We start from the raw sequence: 17,346 nt of genomic DNA, 5'->3' as shown, positions 1-17,346 counted from the left end.
TGCAAATCTATTTGGTTCCTGGGCTAAGACAGAGTTTCACTAACAAGCTCTAATAGCAAGAAATTCCGAATCTATTTGGTTCTTAAGTTTTAGGTAGCAAATAGCAAGTTTAGATACTGAGGATTCAATTTTTTAAAAATCACTTCCTGAGTTCACATAGCTAGAGTTCAGTTGACAAGAGATACTATCTGAATGGGTTTTATAGTGTGCTTCCTACGCATTCTGCACTAAATTTGGTGGTATATACAGAGGAGGTTTAAAACATTTGGTTCACAGCTGGGCATGGTGGCTCACGTCTGTAATCTCAGCACTTTGGGAGGCCAAGATGGAAGAATCACCTCAGGCCAGGAGTTCAAGACTAACCTGGGCAACATAGAGAGACCCCTATCTCAAATATAAAAAATAAATAAATAAAGTAATTTTGGTTTCAAAGAGTTACAATCTACTTGGAGAAACAAGTCTATCACACCTATGTGTATGTAAACACACATATTAAATCTACAATAGTGTATGAAGCAAAAGCTAAACCAAATGCTACAAACTGTAATTTTTTAAAAGAAGAGATTGATAAAGATGGAAATAATCACAAAAGCACAAATCAGGGGATAAGACACAGTAAATGCAGAAGGAAAAATCAGCAGGACCTGGGGATTAAAAAAGGATATTTCCAGCAGAGAGGTAGCATCTTCGGTTAAAGCTAATTAACAGAGCTTAGGAAAAGCGCTGCCTGGTTTTTCATGAAAGAATGACAAGAAGAGTGTGACATGAAGAATGAAAGAAAGAGTGACAAGAAGATCATGACATAAATATATGTCTGGCTCTTCACACTGCCTACAGCCACAGCATGCATCAACCATCATTCTCCCAACCCCTGTCTGTATAACTATAAGCCAGTCCTCTCAGGCTGCAGTGACGTGTGTGGTGCTTTTTGCTGCACCTAAGGAAGATTACTCTGTTTGCTCAGCATTTCCTTGAAGGAGCTTTCACAAGAACATTTTCATTTATAACCCAGTGGTCATTGTTTTGTTTCTTTGTGGCAAACCCAGCTCTTGCACACCTTTTGTCAACCACTTATATTTACCAGAAAGTGAAATAAATGGCAGTTAAATAAATGGAAAGGCCAAAGTGAAGTGCATGCAAGTTAGAAAAGCTTCTTTAGCTCAAGACAAGGAGGTAGTTGGTGTTCTGTTGGCTGGGAGTATTTGTAGCACTGTGCACTCATATGTTCAAGGGATGAGAGAATTCAGCACTATGTGTTACATTGGCTGTCACTGGTGAGACAATAAAATAAAATTCAGATTGTGGGAAGATAAATACTATAAAGGAACCATACCAGATGTTTACATAAAACAAGGATCAACATTTTAAAAGAAAATGTTTCTGAAATAAATAGCATTCTAAGGAAACTGCTGTGTAAGGAACCCAGTTTTTGATCTTCTACAAATCCTTCAGCCCCACCTGCATCACCTCCTAACATTGTTAGCTGTCTCAGCCTTGCCTGGAGGGAGGGTTGAGTTCCTGGCACTGCACAAGACCCGAAGCAGTTTGGCACCAGACCTGGTCTGACGAGACTCACAATAGCCCTTGCACTTCCCACCATTTCTAGATATAAATGAAGGGCTGCTCCATGGGGTTGCAGGACCTGGCTTCCCAATAGCTTCTGGAAGGACTGAGTAGCAGAACCCAGCAGGGCAGGAGGCAAATGCTAAACAATGGAAGGCAAGAAATAGGAAGAAGACACAAATAAATTACCCGCTTTTCCTCCCTCCAATGGACTATTCTCAAATGAATGTTTCCATATGGGTTATCCAGAGACACCTCTGGAAAATCAGCAGGTTCTGGTGACTTGGCTGTGTTCACAACTCCACACGTGTTGCCTTGTATTTGCGATTCTGTCTTCTCTGCCTTGCTTTTTTTTTTTTTTTTTTTCCTGAGATTGAGTTTCGCTCTTGTTACCCAGGCTGAAGAGCAATGGCACGATCTCAGCGAACCGCAAACTCCGCCTCCTGGGTTCAAGCAATTCTCCTGACTCAGCCTCCCAAGTAGCTGGGACCACAGGCACGTGCCACCATGCCCAGCTAATTTTTGTATTTTTAGTAGAGATGGGGTTTCACCATGTTGAGCAGGATGATCTTGATCTCTTGACATTGTGAACCACCCGCCTTGGCCTCCCAAAGTGCTGGGATTACAGGCGTGAGCCACCGCGCCCGGCCTGCCTTACTTCATTTTTTTCCTCACTTCTGCTATACCGTTATACCCTGCCTTGGTAGAGTATAAGCTTCTAGGCGCTGTTGTCTAGGAAAACCAGTCTATGATAAGCAGTATTAAATTAACTGAGGCAATTTTTTAATACTTTCTTAAAAGTATTAAGAGAAAAAGAATAAATTTTTAACTATTTCAGTGAAGTGAAGAGTAAGGGAACATTACTCTTCACTCCAACAGGTTGTACATTTACAATGGGCCTGGCACTGAGGGTAATAACATTACACGAAATAACATCAAAATCACAATTGGGTTTTCACGTAATTTCATGTAATGTCATTTAACCCTCATAATAAACCATCTAATTTTATTGATGAAAAACAAGGAAATATAAATAGAAACAGGTGGACTTCTAACTTGTCTAACACTGAACTCAGCATAGCAATACAAGCATTGCAGCTTGGATTCAGTGTTGTAGTCAGCCAGACCAGATCAGGCATATTCCATAACTCAAGTATCTATAATACTAAACCAATCTGCAGGAAATCCATTAGTTCTTCTCATTTCGAATGCTTGGTTTCATTTCTTTTTCATTCCTCCATTCAGATGCTAATGAAGCTCTGTGGCAGCCAGCGCTTTTCCTAAGCCAATTCTTCTAAAAGTTTTGCAGAATATGCAATACACGGGTCATCTTCACATCAAATGCTGTAGTCTGTTTACCGTTTCAAAGCAGAAAACCTGTTGAATTTCACCCAATTTAAGCTACATTTTCTTTAACCAAATCCTTAAAGAAACTGCATGTGGTTCTATCCAAGCAATCCTTCTCGCTGCTTTTGGCAAACTTCTTTATAAATAATTAGACGTAAATAAAACATTGGCTTACATTTTCATTAATTTTGCTGTAGATTTACAGAATAATCACAAACACTTATATAGCACATAATATGTACCAGGCACTGATTTACATAACTTACATTAGTTCACTCATTCAATCTCAAGACTTGAAAAGATCTTGAAAATCTTAGAATACAATCCCAGTGACTGCTTAAATCCCCTCCATGATAATGTCACAAGAATATACTTCATTGAGTAGAAGAGCTCCCACACTGGAGTCAGAAAACCTAGATGAACCACTTTTCATCAGGTGATTATGTAATATTTGCATGGCACTTTGAGTTGTCATTTCCTTTGAGTCTCACAGTGACCTTATATATAGTTACAGCTCTGAAATCTTCATCTCCATCCTAATCTCTCTTCTAAAGAAGGGATGCTGAAGCAGGGTCCTGAAACCCCCATAGATACCCAAGGACAACTAAACTGTCTTTACCACATCTCTACTCTTCCCGCACTAATCCCTAGTTCCATTAATGAGAAATGCCAGTCTTCCTAGCCTTCATCTCCCTTACCTATCTCACATCTAATCCATTATAAAGATCTTACTGTGTCTGTGTAAAATCTCTCAAACCATCTTCCCTATCCCAACTATTAGCTCAGTTCAATGTTAAGGCTTCTTCCACCATGTTTCCATAGCACCCTGTACACAGCATTTTCATTAGAGCAATCTGTCTAGCTCTGTATTTTCTGTGTTATAGGAGGATAACCTATGTCCTCAGTTATAAAAATCACCCACTTTTGGCTGGGTGCGGTGGGTCATGTCTGTAATCCCAGCACTTTGGGAGGCAGAGGAGGGAGGATCAGCTGAAGTCAGGAGTTCAAGACCAAGCTGGCCAACATGGCGAAACCCCATCTCTACTAAAAATACAAAAATTAGCCAGGCATGATGACAGATACCTATAATCCCAGCTACTCAGGAGGCTGAGGCAGGAGAAACCCTTGAATCTGGGAGGTGGAGGTTGTAGTGAACCAAGATCATACCACTGCACTCCAGCCTAGGTGATGAGAGCAAGACTGTCTCAAAAAGAAAAAAAATTACCCACTTTCTTTTTCTACCTTCCCCACCACCTCACCTCTTCATTCCTTCCCTCTCTAAACACCCCACTCGCTCCACAATACATACTTATCTAATTATGCTCTAAAGAAATTCCAGAGGCTAATCTTAAAACAAACCAGCCACAGGGCCCCTGTGTAATCCTCCGCTTAGTGGGAGTCACAGTTAGTCCACCATCATTGGGACAAAGTCAACATAATGCCAACCTGACCTCTGGACCAGTGATTACCTAAGACAGCCATCATAATAAGACACCCTGCACCCTATACCACTCCCACATATCTCCGTATCAAGTTGCCCTTTAAAAACCCTATAGTCAATTTTAAAATTTAAGATAGTACTTTAGAATGCTTTTTGGTTTGCTGGCTCTCTGATTAAACCCTGCTTTTCCTCCCACCAACCCTCACCTCTTGTGTTTGGCTTTTAAGCAGTGAGCAGCCAAATCTGGGTTCGGTTATACCATGAGAGCCCTGAGGTCAGCGAGGGTTTTCATCTTTTATCTTCGGCACAAAGCAACAGTCAAAACTTACTAAATGTGGAAGTAAATGAATGAACAATTCAACAATTGACCTTACTAAACAAAACTTTGTATTTTTACATCCCTAAGCAGGAAGAATAATGTTTTCCTCAGATCATGAATTAAAATGGTTAAGAAATAATTATATGGATACACACATATATATACTCATGCTCTAAATTATTACATAATAGAAATTGAGAGGTCCTGAAAGATCACTTACTCTAACTCCCTCATTTTATAGAGAAGAAAAGTCAAGCCAGGAGAGACAAAGTAATTTGCCCAAGTTCCCAAGGGGAAGACATATGCAATGTTTTTGTCTAGACATAAAAATATGTAAATATTTACAGCATTATTCAAAATAACCCAAAACTCAGCACAATGCAACTATTTATCAGTTGGTGAGTAAATAAAGTATAGTGTAACCATACAATGCAATACTGCTCTGGAATAAAAAGAATGAACTACTGACACATGCAACAATGTGAATAAACCTCAAAAACATAATACTAAGGGAAACACACCAACGTAAAAGACTAAACAAATATTGTATGACTTCATTTACTTAAAAAATTTCTAGAAAATGCAAAATTATATAGATACAAAACAGGATCTATAGTTGCCTGAGACTATTAATAAAGACAAGAGAACTTCTTGAGAAGTGTTTTAAAACTGGATTTTGATGGTGGTTACACAACCATATCAATGTACTAAATATTTGAATTGGGTGAACTTTATGGTCTGTAAGTTTATACCCCAATAAAACTGCTAAAATACTTGTTTTGGTTCTTTATAATGCATAGCATAATGTTTGTGTTCAATAGATTTTTTATTATTTGAAGAACCACAATTGATGGGAAATCATACTAAATTTTCACTTTAAATTATAATGTCTACAGCAGTGTTTTTCAAAATATAGTCAAACACATATCAGAATAATATTGAGAGCTAGGTAAAACTGTACTCCCACTTCTACCTCCATTCTTAGCCCCCATCCAAACCACTCCCCTTACTGCTGATTCACCTTAACCAACTCTATTTTTTTCCACAGTATCACCCTCTAATATATTATGCAATTAATATATTTAAGATATGATTGCCCTTTTTCCAGCAGTGACTCCCAAGGCTCCAAGACAGTAAGTACTGACATATTCCTATGATCCAGAACAGCTCCTGGCACATACTGTAGGTACTCAAGCATTTGCTGAATGAGTAAAATTTAGGTTCCTGGGCCTTATCGGAGAGGCCAAATAGACTGTTGGAGTAGTAGGGCCCTGGGATCTACATCTTCACCAGTTCCTCCAAATAATAACAGTAACACTAAAATCCACTGGCCTACAGATTCTAGCTCTTCACACTTGGCCATAGCAACTCAAGTGGTGGCAAAAATAATCTAATGACAGGAACTATCCAGAAACATGTAAATAGCTAAATGCAGAGCTTACAGACTTAACATAATGGTAGATGAAGTGAAAAACAAATTCCTCATATTGTGAGTATGACTTACCATGTTTTGCCTCAACCACAGACACCCACACAAATCTGACACATTATTCCTAGCCAGACTTTTAAATTATATCCCCAGGGACTCATATAACCACAAGTCAAACTGACATCTAAAAAGGATTGTTCTACCTGTAATTCTGTCTGCAAACTCAAAGTAACTGACACATTCTTATTATCTATGGTACCAACAATCTTATATACAGCATGCTAAATACGCACTTGAGTATTCTAGGAAATTTACACTCTACATTTAAAAAACCATCATAGGGAGAAAGGACATTGAATCTTGGATTCAAGTGGCCATCTTTAGCACTGAATGAGGAAGTTCTTTTACATGAACTCATGCACAGAGATATAAAGACACAAAACATAGGCTGGGCATGGTGGTTCATGCCTATAATCCCAGCACTTTGGAGGCTGAGGTGAGAGGATCTCTTGAACTCAGGGGTTTGAAACCAGCCTGGGAAACACAGCAAAATCTAATCTCTACTAAAAATTTTAAACATTAAATAGGCACAGTGGCATGAGTCTGTAGTTCCAGCTACTCAGGGGGCTGAGGCAGGAGGATTGCTTTAGGCTGGGAGATCAAAAAGAAGATCAAAGTACTTGAAGAGACCCAAAAAATATACACATATTTTGTATTTATAGCCTACCTTTCAGACATGTTTTTCATTTTTTCTTGTTTATCTTTTCAGGATTTTTTTTTTTTTTTTTTTGGAAACAAAGTCTCACTCTGTCACCCAGGCAGTGGCACAATCTCAGCTCACTGCAATCTCCACCTCCCAGGTTAAAGCAATTCTCCTGCCTCAGCCTCCCAAGTATCTGGGATTACAGGCACACACCACCATGCCTGGCTAATTTTTTAGTAGAGATGGGGTTTCACCATACTGGCCAGGCTGGTCTCAAATTCTTGACCTTGCGATCCACCCACCTCGGCCTCCCAAAGTGATGGGATTACAGGTGTGAGTCACCATACCCGGCCTTCAGAATTCTTACAGTATAGTCAGTGACTCTACTCTTTGCTCTAAAGTCATAAGGGTTTACCAAACTGCTATGTCTATAGATCTTCCATGACATAAGAGCCATCCAAGAAACATTTTGGTAGAAAAAGAAATCTAAAAAAACAATAAGGTGATTTTTTCCTGTCTGCAAGAAGCTTACCTTTGTTCCATTATATTTATCCATCAAATCTTACATTTGCTCATTTTAGCACTCCCTATATATAAATGATTTCATTTCATTATGGTAACCAAGATGAAGGAAATGGAATATTGGACAAATGAACTATTTGAGAAAGAAGCAGAACAGACATGCTTTAATTTCAGGGAGTTGAAATGTGGGGAACTTACCTTTTCAGGCACTGTCAAAATTCAAATTTCTTTATTTTGTGCCAATCACTTGAATCACTTACAGAATTTCATGAACAGTCACTGATCATCCCCCAGTTTAAGAATGGCATCTTTCAACATTCTGAGAGCTAAATTTAAGATGAAATACAGCTTAGATCCCTCCATTTGCTAACCAAATATTTTAGGAGTTCATGAATTCATTTATTTGTCCTATATTTTCTGATCACTAAGCTAGATGCCTGGGGCACAAGATGATTACAAACAAGCAAGAAATAGAAGCATGAAAAATAATTATCACACTGTTTAATATGTACAATAAAGGAGCCTTGTATGAAGCTTATCAGTGGTAAAAAGGGATAGTAAAACAAAAAAGAAAAAGAAAAAACAACATTCTAGACTGTGACCCCCTCAAAAAATTCCACTTGACTCTGAGTCCAGAATACCATCATCTCTCTTAAATTACTATGTGGCCTTCTTTAACTATATTCCTTACTTGTTATCTTGCTGGAGCCATTACCTCTCCCCCAGTGCATTCTGCAGATAACACCTGTTATTGTATTTCTACAACATTTATCTAATCCAGTCACCCCATATTTTAAACTCTTCACTGGCTTACCATCAACTTAAAAGGACAAAAACCAAACTTTCTCACGTTATGCAATCCTGACATCTAGATTAGTGACTTACCTCCATCAAATATACATTTCCCTTCTCTACAAATCCAATATATCTCCAAAGTCCAGATGATGACCTCCCCAGCACTGCAGCCCACATTGACCTTTTCCTTCTCAGAAGTCCTACATCATTTATTGGCTTTATGACTTATTCTTTGCAAAATCCTATTTTGCCATACATTGCCCTTTCCTATTTCTGGAATGTATTTGTTTTCCCATATAAATTGTAAGCTCTTCAATCTCAAAACCATTCCTTGTACTTCTGTTGGAAAGACCATAAACTCCACAAATACTTGTTGAATACACAATTACTACTATAGAAATTATTCGTTAATGGATTTATCAGGGAACCACAGCTCTAATATGGTAACTAAAGGTAATCATCCTTCTTGTGAGTAAACATTAAGTATATTTATTATATTCTTAATTCTTTCACATGATAAAATGTTCCCTGACAGCCAGGTTAGCAGTTTTGTAGCTGGGAACCTCAGTTTTAAAAATACTTTTTATCATTCACTTTATTTTTCTTCCTTCCCTTCCTTCCTACCCCTGTGTTTCTTCCCTCTCTAGTTACTGTCCCAAGAAATTTCAGAGGCTAACCTTGAAACAAACATGGAGCCCCTGGGGAATCTTCCTGCTTAGGGGTAGTCAGGAACAATTAGTCCACCATCATAGGGCTGAAGCGAAAACAATGCCAACCTAACCTCCAGACAGGGGATCACCCAAGATAGCCATCAGAACAAGGCACACAGTTCCTGCACCCTGCACCACTCCTGCATGTCTCCCATAACAAGCTTCCCTTTAAAATCCCTTAAATTTTCAAATTTAAGATGGTCCTTTAGAATGCTAGTTTGCATCTTCTCAGGTTGCTAGTTCTCTGATTAAACCTGCTTTTCCTCCCAGCAAACCCTGCCTCTAATGTCTGGCTTTTGAGAGGCAAGCCGCCAAATCTGGGTCCAATTACACTTTCATAACCTTTTCAGGCAAAATCCTTATGCATATACTATTTCTCAATAAAGAGTCCCACTACTTTGTATCTCTAAGAAAATCATTTAGCTCCACCATTCATTCAACAAATATTTATTGAACAAATACTATGTGTGCAAGCACTACAGAAAGAGCCCTGAATAAAACAGATAAAGTGACAATTCTCAAAGAGCTTAGAGTCCAGTGGGTCACTACATAGTATGTTTAACAGTGATAAGAGTGATGAAAAAGCTAAAACAAAAAAGGAATTCAAGGGTCAGGGTTGAGGGCACAATTATGTTGCTCTTCTATATATGGTGGTCAGGTAAGGTCTCACTTCCGTGAGATGATATTTCAGGTAATACTTGAGCAAAGGCTTGAAGAAAGAAAGGGAGCCAGGCAGATATCTGCAATAAGAGGGTTACAGAAAGAGAGGGAACCACAACTGCAAAGGTCCTATAATGTGAATTTGGTTTTGGAAACATGTACTTCTGCTATAGAAAATGAATAGGTATATAGTTTACAGGACTTAGGTAACACTTTTAAGATGTGTTACCATAGAAAAGTAGTCCGTAAATGTAGCTTGTGAGTCAGGCAGAATTCATAAGATGCAGTGGATATACAGGTGAATTCAGTCAGCCCTCTATGTCCCCAGGTTCCACATCTTCAGATTCAACCAACCAAGGATCAAAAATACTCAAAAAATTAAAAATAACACAAAAACAAAAACAGAAAAAGACAAATTTTTATTTTTTAGTTTTTATTTTTTTGAGACAGAGTCTCACTCTGTCACCCAGGCTGGAGTGCAGTGGTGTGATCAAGACTCACTGCAACCTCCACCTCCCAGGTTCAAGCAATTCTCCTGCCTCAGCCTCCTGAGTAGCTGGGATTAACAAGCAAGCACCACCACGCCTGGCTAAGTTTTGTATTTTTAGTAGAGACAGGGTTTCACCATCTTGGTCAGGCTGGTCTTGAATTCCTGACCTTGTGATATGCCCGCCTCAGCCTCTCAAAGTATTGGGATTACAGGCATGAGCCACCACGCCCGGCCCAAATTTTTAAAATACAGTATAATGTCAGAACAATGGCTCATGTCTGTATTCCTCACTCTATGGGAGGATGAGGCAGGAGGATCACTTGAGCGCAGTAGTTCAAGACCAGCCTAAGCAACACAGAAACCCCATCTCTACAGAAAAATGCAAGGTGGACATGGTAGCAAGCACCTGTAGTCCCAGCTACTCTGGAGGCTGAAACTGGAGCACCACTTAAGCTAAGTAGGATGAGGCTACAGTGAGGCAAGATTACAGCAAGTTTCCAGCAAAAGAAAAAGCAGTATAACAATTATTTACATAGCATTTATATTGTATTATGTATTATAAGTAACCTAGAGATGATTTAAAGTACATGTGGGGATGTGAGTATACATGAAAATATTATGCCATTTTATGTAAGGGATTTGAGCATCCACAGATTTTGGTACCCACAGGGGGCAAGGAGGTGGGGCTGGAACCAATCCCTTAGGGATACCTTGGGAGATTTGTTGTTAATAAGTCTAGTATCTATCCCTAAATAGAGACAGAATGGAAGAACCAAGATAAAGCTAAATTGATGAGGCACTAAATATGTAAAAAGCACCTAATATTCATGAAGTTGTAAATATAATGAGGCATCTGATGCATTTAACATTTATAATACATAATATGAGATATATTATGCACTCTATATGCATGAGGTCTTAATTTGGTTATCCCACATCTTCTCTCCCCAGGTAATAAATAAAACCCAAAGCTGCTCAGCAGGCTAACTGGCAAGCTACAGCTGAGGCCATTGCCCCTGGGTCTCTCTGATAGAGCCCTAGGCATCTTCCATCTGATTGGCCCTCTTACTCACCTCAATTATGATCCTCTCTGCTGATAATCGGCCCTGCTGAAAAGATGGATTTCACATTTCTGACAACCAGAGCCAGAAAGCATTTATTTACTAAAAGTTGAATTTATTTTACATCGTACTGAAACTAAAGGGAAAGAAGAGGTATAAATTGCCATCACTTACCACTTATATATTTATTCCATTTAACACTTCTACCTCACGTGTATAACATTGACACAAAACTCTTTGCTAGTGAGTGAAAGCACTAATACAGAAACAAAGCAGAGAGAATGCTACACAAAAAATTCTTCCTGGTTTTAGTGAAAATCCCAAGTCCCAAGGCTATTAAAGCTATTTTCCACTGTTCACAATTTGTTTTAACTTATGGCTGAAAGTTACTAATGCTCAGCTTCTACTTTAGGTGATGAGAACAGTTGAGAGTCCAAGATCTTTTAAATACCAGAAGGGGAGAGTCTTTTTTTCCCCTTAAACTTTTATTTTATGTTCCAGGGTACAAGTGCAGGATGTGCTGGTTTGTTACAAGGTAAATGTGCCATGGTGGTTTGCTGCACAGATCAACCCATCACTTAGGTATTAAGCCCAGCATCCATTAGCTATTCTTCCTGATGCTCTCCCTCAATCCACAGTGGGCCCCAGTGTGTGTTGTTCCCCTCGATGTGTCCATTTGTTCACATCATTCACCTCTCACTTATGAGTGAGAATATACAGTATTTGGTTTTCTGTTCCTGTATTACTTTGCTGAAGATAACAGCTTTCAGCTTAATGACAGTCTGGATAAAGAAAATGTAGTACATACACACCACAGAATACTATCCAGACATAAAAAGAAAGAAAAAGGTCTTTAACTGCTGCTACTTTCTTGCTAATTCCAGCAATGTGCTGATAGTGTTAAGAACTATCACTAGGTCCAGAAATAGAGAGAGGCTGATTTAGGCTGAGGTTCTAGTGACTATCTTATTTTTAACCAAAACAAAAGAGAGACATGTATTGCCAAGATGTGTAGTTCTGATAGTGCATCACAAATCAGGACAAAAAAATCTAAAGCAGAAAATGACCAATCATACCAAAGGAGAAAAACATCTTCTGCTGAGGTTTTACAAAGGTTCCTGGAGACAGGTGACTTTTATATAATTAAACTCATGGAAGCCAAACTAGAAGATTAACTTAATCCAAGAGAATAAATATGGATTGAGCATCCACTCACTGAAAACCCTCAGGCTTGACACTTATAAGACACAAAAGTAAATAAGCTAAGAGTTTACCCTCACAGACACCGCGTTTAAAAGAATACAGACATGATCCTTTAAAAATGAAAGATAAAATAAGTACCACAAAATAGAATCATAAGTGCTCTAGGAACCAAAAAGAACTACTGTCAAAATGAAATGAGGTAAAGGCCAGACAGTATATAATAAGCAAAGAAAAACAGAAAATTCATAAGGAATACTAACAGTAGAAACCTGAAGTTTTCAAAGAGCTAAAAGATTAGAGAAGGATACAGAAAATAGAACTCGTTTCCTGGTCAAAAGCAACAAAAATAATGAATGGAAAAATGGAACAGTAAGGAAAGAAAATTCTCAAAGTAAGTTCTTTACCTAATTGCTTCATCTTTTAAAAAGGCAATATTTGGGGGGAAAAATTCTAGGCTGAAAAATGCTTTAGATGAAATTTTAGTATGCCAAAGATTAAAGGGTGTTCACAATAAAATGTTATCCACAACAGTAAAGGCCAAGTTCCCATGATTCTGCAGATACTTACTGAGGCAAAATCACAATGTGACCAGAAAGAACTTGAAAGTGCATGGGAGGAACGCTTGGCGAAGCACCAGAAACTGAATCAAAACCAGTGCCCAGAACATCTATCGAAGGCATGTCTTCATGAGAAGTGTTTAGGGTTGCTGCCCCTTAAATTCTTCTGCAGCCTTTTCAAGAAAATGTATTTTGATAGACATCTGCCTTTTAGAAATGGGATTTGAGGATTGGTAATGAATGCAATTAACAACATATGTAATATTTTTTAAAAAGGAGAACTGAAGAAATACATGAAAACCACAGCTTATCCAAAACTTCATTTGAACCATTGATTCACTATGATTCCTTACCAAACTAGTTACAAGTTGCAAACGTGCAGAGAAATAGACTAAATACACAGTATACATGCATTCTTCCTACTCCTAGCAGGCAGGAAAATTAAATATATTGACAAAACACACATGAAATCAAGCAAAACTGTGGCCTATCAAAACTGCGTATTTGGACATTCTGGGTAATTGTCAAAAGATAATCTGGCTCTAAGATAAAAGGGTGATTGTGCCCCTTTGGAGATTTTATACAATTAGAAAGTGACACCAAAAAATTTATTTTATATTACACAAAAGGATATCTTCTAAACATATAGCAGAAAAGTAAAAATCTTTCTGAGCCACCACAACAACTTGGGTAGAGCAGGAGTTGGTCAATATCTTTCTATAAAGATATTGCCTAGGCACGGAGAAAGCAATAATAGTAGTTTAAAGTTTGTTAGGTTTAGAAACATTTTTCTAAGATGTCCTCTAATGTGTTCTAAAGTGTTTCTACAATAAATAGTATGCTAGTCTTGGTGGCGCATGCCTATAATTCTAACTACTCAGGAGGCTAAGATGGGAGGATTGCTTGAGGCCAGGAGTATGAGACCAGCCTAGGCAACACAGCAAGATCCCTGTCTTGTACATACCTATACTCATCTATAAATAATTTTTAAATAATAAAATAAGAGGAGCTCCTTTCTCCTCTACTTAGAATTTAATTTTACTCGGTAACATACATTATATCAAACTTGTCCCACCTGCAGCCTGTAGGCCACATGCGGCCCAGGATGACTTGAATGTGGCCCAACACAAACTCATAAACTTTCTTAAAACACTATCAGGTTTTCTGGCAATTTTTTACTGTAGCTCATCAAGTATTATTAGTGTTAGTGTATTTAATGTGTGGCGCAGGATAATTCTTCTTCTTCCAGTTGACCCAGAGAAGCCAAAAGACTGAATACTCTTGCATTATATTTACTGAAAAAAAAAAACCTATATATAACTAAAAACTTTAAAATACATCATAACACATTGCAAGAGAAGGAATTACTACCATCATATGATTGTTGTGCTGCTTCATGAAGCAGTATTTGGCATCCGCTTGTGAGAACTGGCACTACATGAACTCATGATTCAAGAATGTGTGTCATCCTCACTTAAAAGTCAAGAGCCCCAGTAATAAACCTTTCCCACTTTGAGACAAAAATACATGTCGAAAACCTTTAAACACCCCTTGACAGAAAAAACCTAAAAGTCATTCATTTACCCATTTGATCATTCATTAAACAATGAATACCTGGATGCTCTATGCAAAATAGTAGGCTAGGCAATGAGAATACCAAGATATATAATACACAGTACATGCCCTTATGAAACTCACAGTCTACAGTTTGGAAGACAAAGCATGTTCACTCTCTAAAAATGCCAAAATCTAATCAGCATACTAAGGTTTTAATTAGAAAAAAATTTGATCATTTCTGATGATACATATGTATACACATGTAAGTGTGATATATATACACATAGATATTTAAACATACACACATGCTTTTTTAACTCTTCAATTTTACATAATTTATATAGTTTTGTATGGAAAAAGCACAGGCCTGGAAGTCAAGACTGATCTTCTAGTGAATCTCTGCTGTTTATTAGCTACGTGACCTAGGGCAGGTTACTTAACTTTGATTAGCCTGTTTCCCAGTGCATGAAATGAAAGTAATAATACCTGTTTTACCTACCTTACAGGCTTTTTATGAAGATAAAATGGCAATAGATGTAATAGTGACTATTAAACTGCAGAACTCTACACAAATATATGTTATTACAATCCAAAACATGAAAACTCATTATTTTAACTTTCAAACTATTAAAATAGCTAGAATACTTTCATGTAAGTTTGTAAGTAAAACAATTTCAGCTTAGTAGCAGTCTTACTTCTTTTAAGACTATGTTGAAGACAATGAAAATTAAGTTAATGTTGAAATTAATGTAGAGTTAATATGAATTAAAACTGATTAATGTTAAAGAACTGCTACCTGTCAAAAGTTTCTCAAAGGACCAAATGCATCTTAATCACCTGGACTGATTAATCACATAGACTGGTAATTCTGAATTTTAGTGGGTTTAGGAATCCACATATTTATCAGGCACCCAGGAGATTCTTTTTATTTTTATTCATTCATTTTATAGAAAAGAGTCTAACTATGTTGCCCAGGTTAGAGTGCAGTGGCCATCCACAGGTACAATCACAGTACTCTACTACCTCCAAGTGTACTACAGCCTCCCAGACTCAAGTGATGGTCCCGACTCTGCCTCCCAAGTAGCTAAGGTAAGAGGGATGTGTCGCCATGTCTAGGTCTAGGAGATTCTTAGACACACTAAAATGTAAGAGCCACTGACATATGGTGAAAGACTACCTCTTCCAACTGATCTTAGTAACAAATAAGATGAAAAAATAATGCTGACTTGATTAGAAACAAAAATAATGTGGAATAATTACTGTATTTTCCAGGTCCTCTAAAAATATCTTTTAATAAAAAAGGATAACATATTTGGGGTATTCATTTCACTACTGTAAATACTACTTGAGATAATCTGAGTTGTTATTCTTTTTCATAACTAAAAAATACATCCACAAGCCATTGAGAAATATACAGTAATAGCTGGGGACATTAAATATAAAAATCCTCCTTTCCCTTGAGATAACACTGTTTAACATAAATGCCATCTACTTGCAATGTAATACTACCATCATGTTTCATTATATACATAGCAATGTAAAAATACATAATCAATCATAATCAATGCAAATATGCTTTCTACGACTTAATAGTAAATGAGACTTCTAACATGTTCCAAAACAGAATTTTATATAAATAGTATATCAAGAAAACAAAGGAATTTTAAGAGCTCTTTGTCTTGACAAATTAAATATAAAATTAGTGATACCTTCATACTATTTCAGCAGTATCAACACTATTTCAAATTGTATACATTCCTTGCTAAACTAACGCAAATTTCAAATGTACAATGTTAAACAAATTCTGTCTATGGAAAGTAAATTTTCCTAAGTCTTCTCTTTTTTTCAAACTAAAAAATACTTAGTAGATAGCCATTAAAGTGTACAAGGGAGAATTTAAAGCTATTCATGTGGTAAAAACATATTTGAAGGCCAGATGGTATGGCTCAGGCTTGTAATACCAGCACTTTGGGAGGCCAGGGCCAGCAGATCACCTGAGGTCAGAAGTTTAAGAGTAGCCTGGCCAACGTTGGTGAAACCCTATCTGTACTAAAAATACAAAAATTAGAAATTAACCAGGAATACTGATGGGCACCTGTAATCTCAGCTACTGGGGAGGCTGAGGCAGGGGTATTGCTTGGACCTGGGAGGCAGAGGTTGCAGACAGCCAAGATTGTGCCATTACACTCCAGCCTGGGTAACAAGAGAGAAACTCCATTTCAAAATAATATATATATGTATACACACACACACACACACACACACATATTTAAGAATTTATTTTTTAATTTAATATTAAATGTTATTTTTAAAGTAAGAGATTAACTAAAAAAAATATGCAATTTATTTTTCAAAAATGTATTTTTGCCAAAATAATTACAACATTTAAAAAATGTCTTTGTAAGAAAAATTTTGTTTATGTAAAACAAATTTATGGTCTTTTGTAAAACTGTTGCCATCTTAGAGTAAAACTACAGTGGAGAAAATATTTAACTAGTAACAGTCAAATAAAGCACTATTAAAAAGCTTCAAATAGTTCTTTAAACACTCCTTGTATTAACAGTTAAGAAACAAAAACCTACACACACTTTTCCTTGCAGCTGCTTTATAAAAGTGTATATAAAGTTCCAAAACAAACTACTAAAAAAAGCATTACATTATTGTTGCAAGTTTCTTCCTAACAGACATTTCTCTGTTTGAAACAGAAGGCTGCCTGTTCACTGAAATGACTAAAAACACGAAGTTGGTCATTCTTAACTAGGCTATAAGAAAAAAATATGCAATAATAAAAATAATAAAGTCACTCAGTAGTAGACAAAATAGTAACAGGACAGTTACAAACCCATCATTATATGTGTGACTAACATTTTATTTTGTGTAGAAGAAAATTTCCCCGTTAGCTCATACTTAAAGCGTGTCTTTGCATATTTCCTTCCTTGCCACCCTTCATGTTCAAGTCAAAGAAAGCTTAAAACACTCATAATATATC

At 37.1% G+C, this 17,346-nt stretch overlaps 1 protein-coding gene across 26 annotated transcripts in view; it reads right to left on the bottom strand.

The window, feature by feature from the left end:
- KIF21A (kinesin family member 21A) overlaps positions 1 to 17,346 on the bottom strand; it is a 153,342-nt gene that overhangs the window by 98,196 nt on the left and 37,800 nt on the right. Inside the window, exon 3 of one of the 26 annotated variants that reach the window (XM_078338927.1) lies at positions 16,453 to 16,550. The exons of the other annotated variants lie outside the window; for them this stretch is intronic. The gene's annotated coding sequence lies outside the window, so the exon portion shown is untranslated. The remainder of the gene's footprint in view (positions 1 to 16,452; positions 16,551 to 17,346) is intronic. 26 annotated transcript variants of the gene reach the window in all.

This window comes from Callithrix jacchus, chromosome 9 (assembly GCF_049354715.1).
Source record: "Callithrix jacchus isolate 240 chromosome 9, calJac240_pri, whole genome shotgun sequence".
Taxonomy (NCBI): Eukaryota; Metazoa; Chordata; class Mammalia; order Primates; family Cebidae; genus Callithrix; species Callithrix jacchus.
The sequence above is the reverse complement of the archived record's forward strand: the minus strand, read 5'-3'. Positions and strand labels throughout refer to the sequence as shown.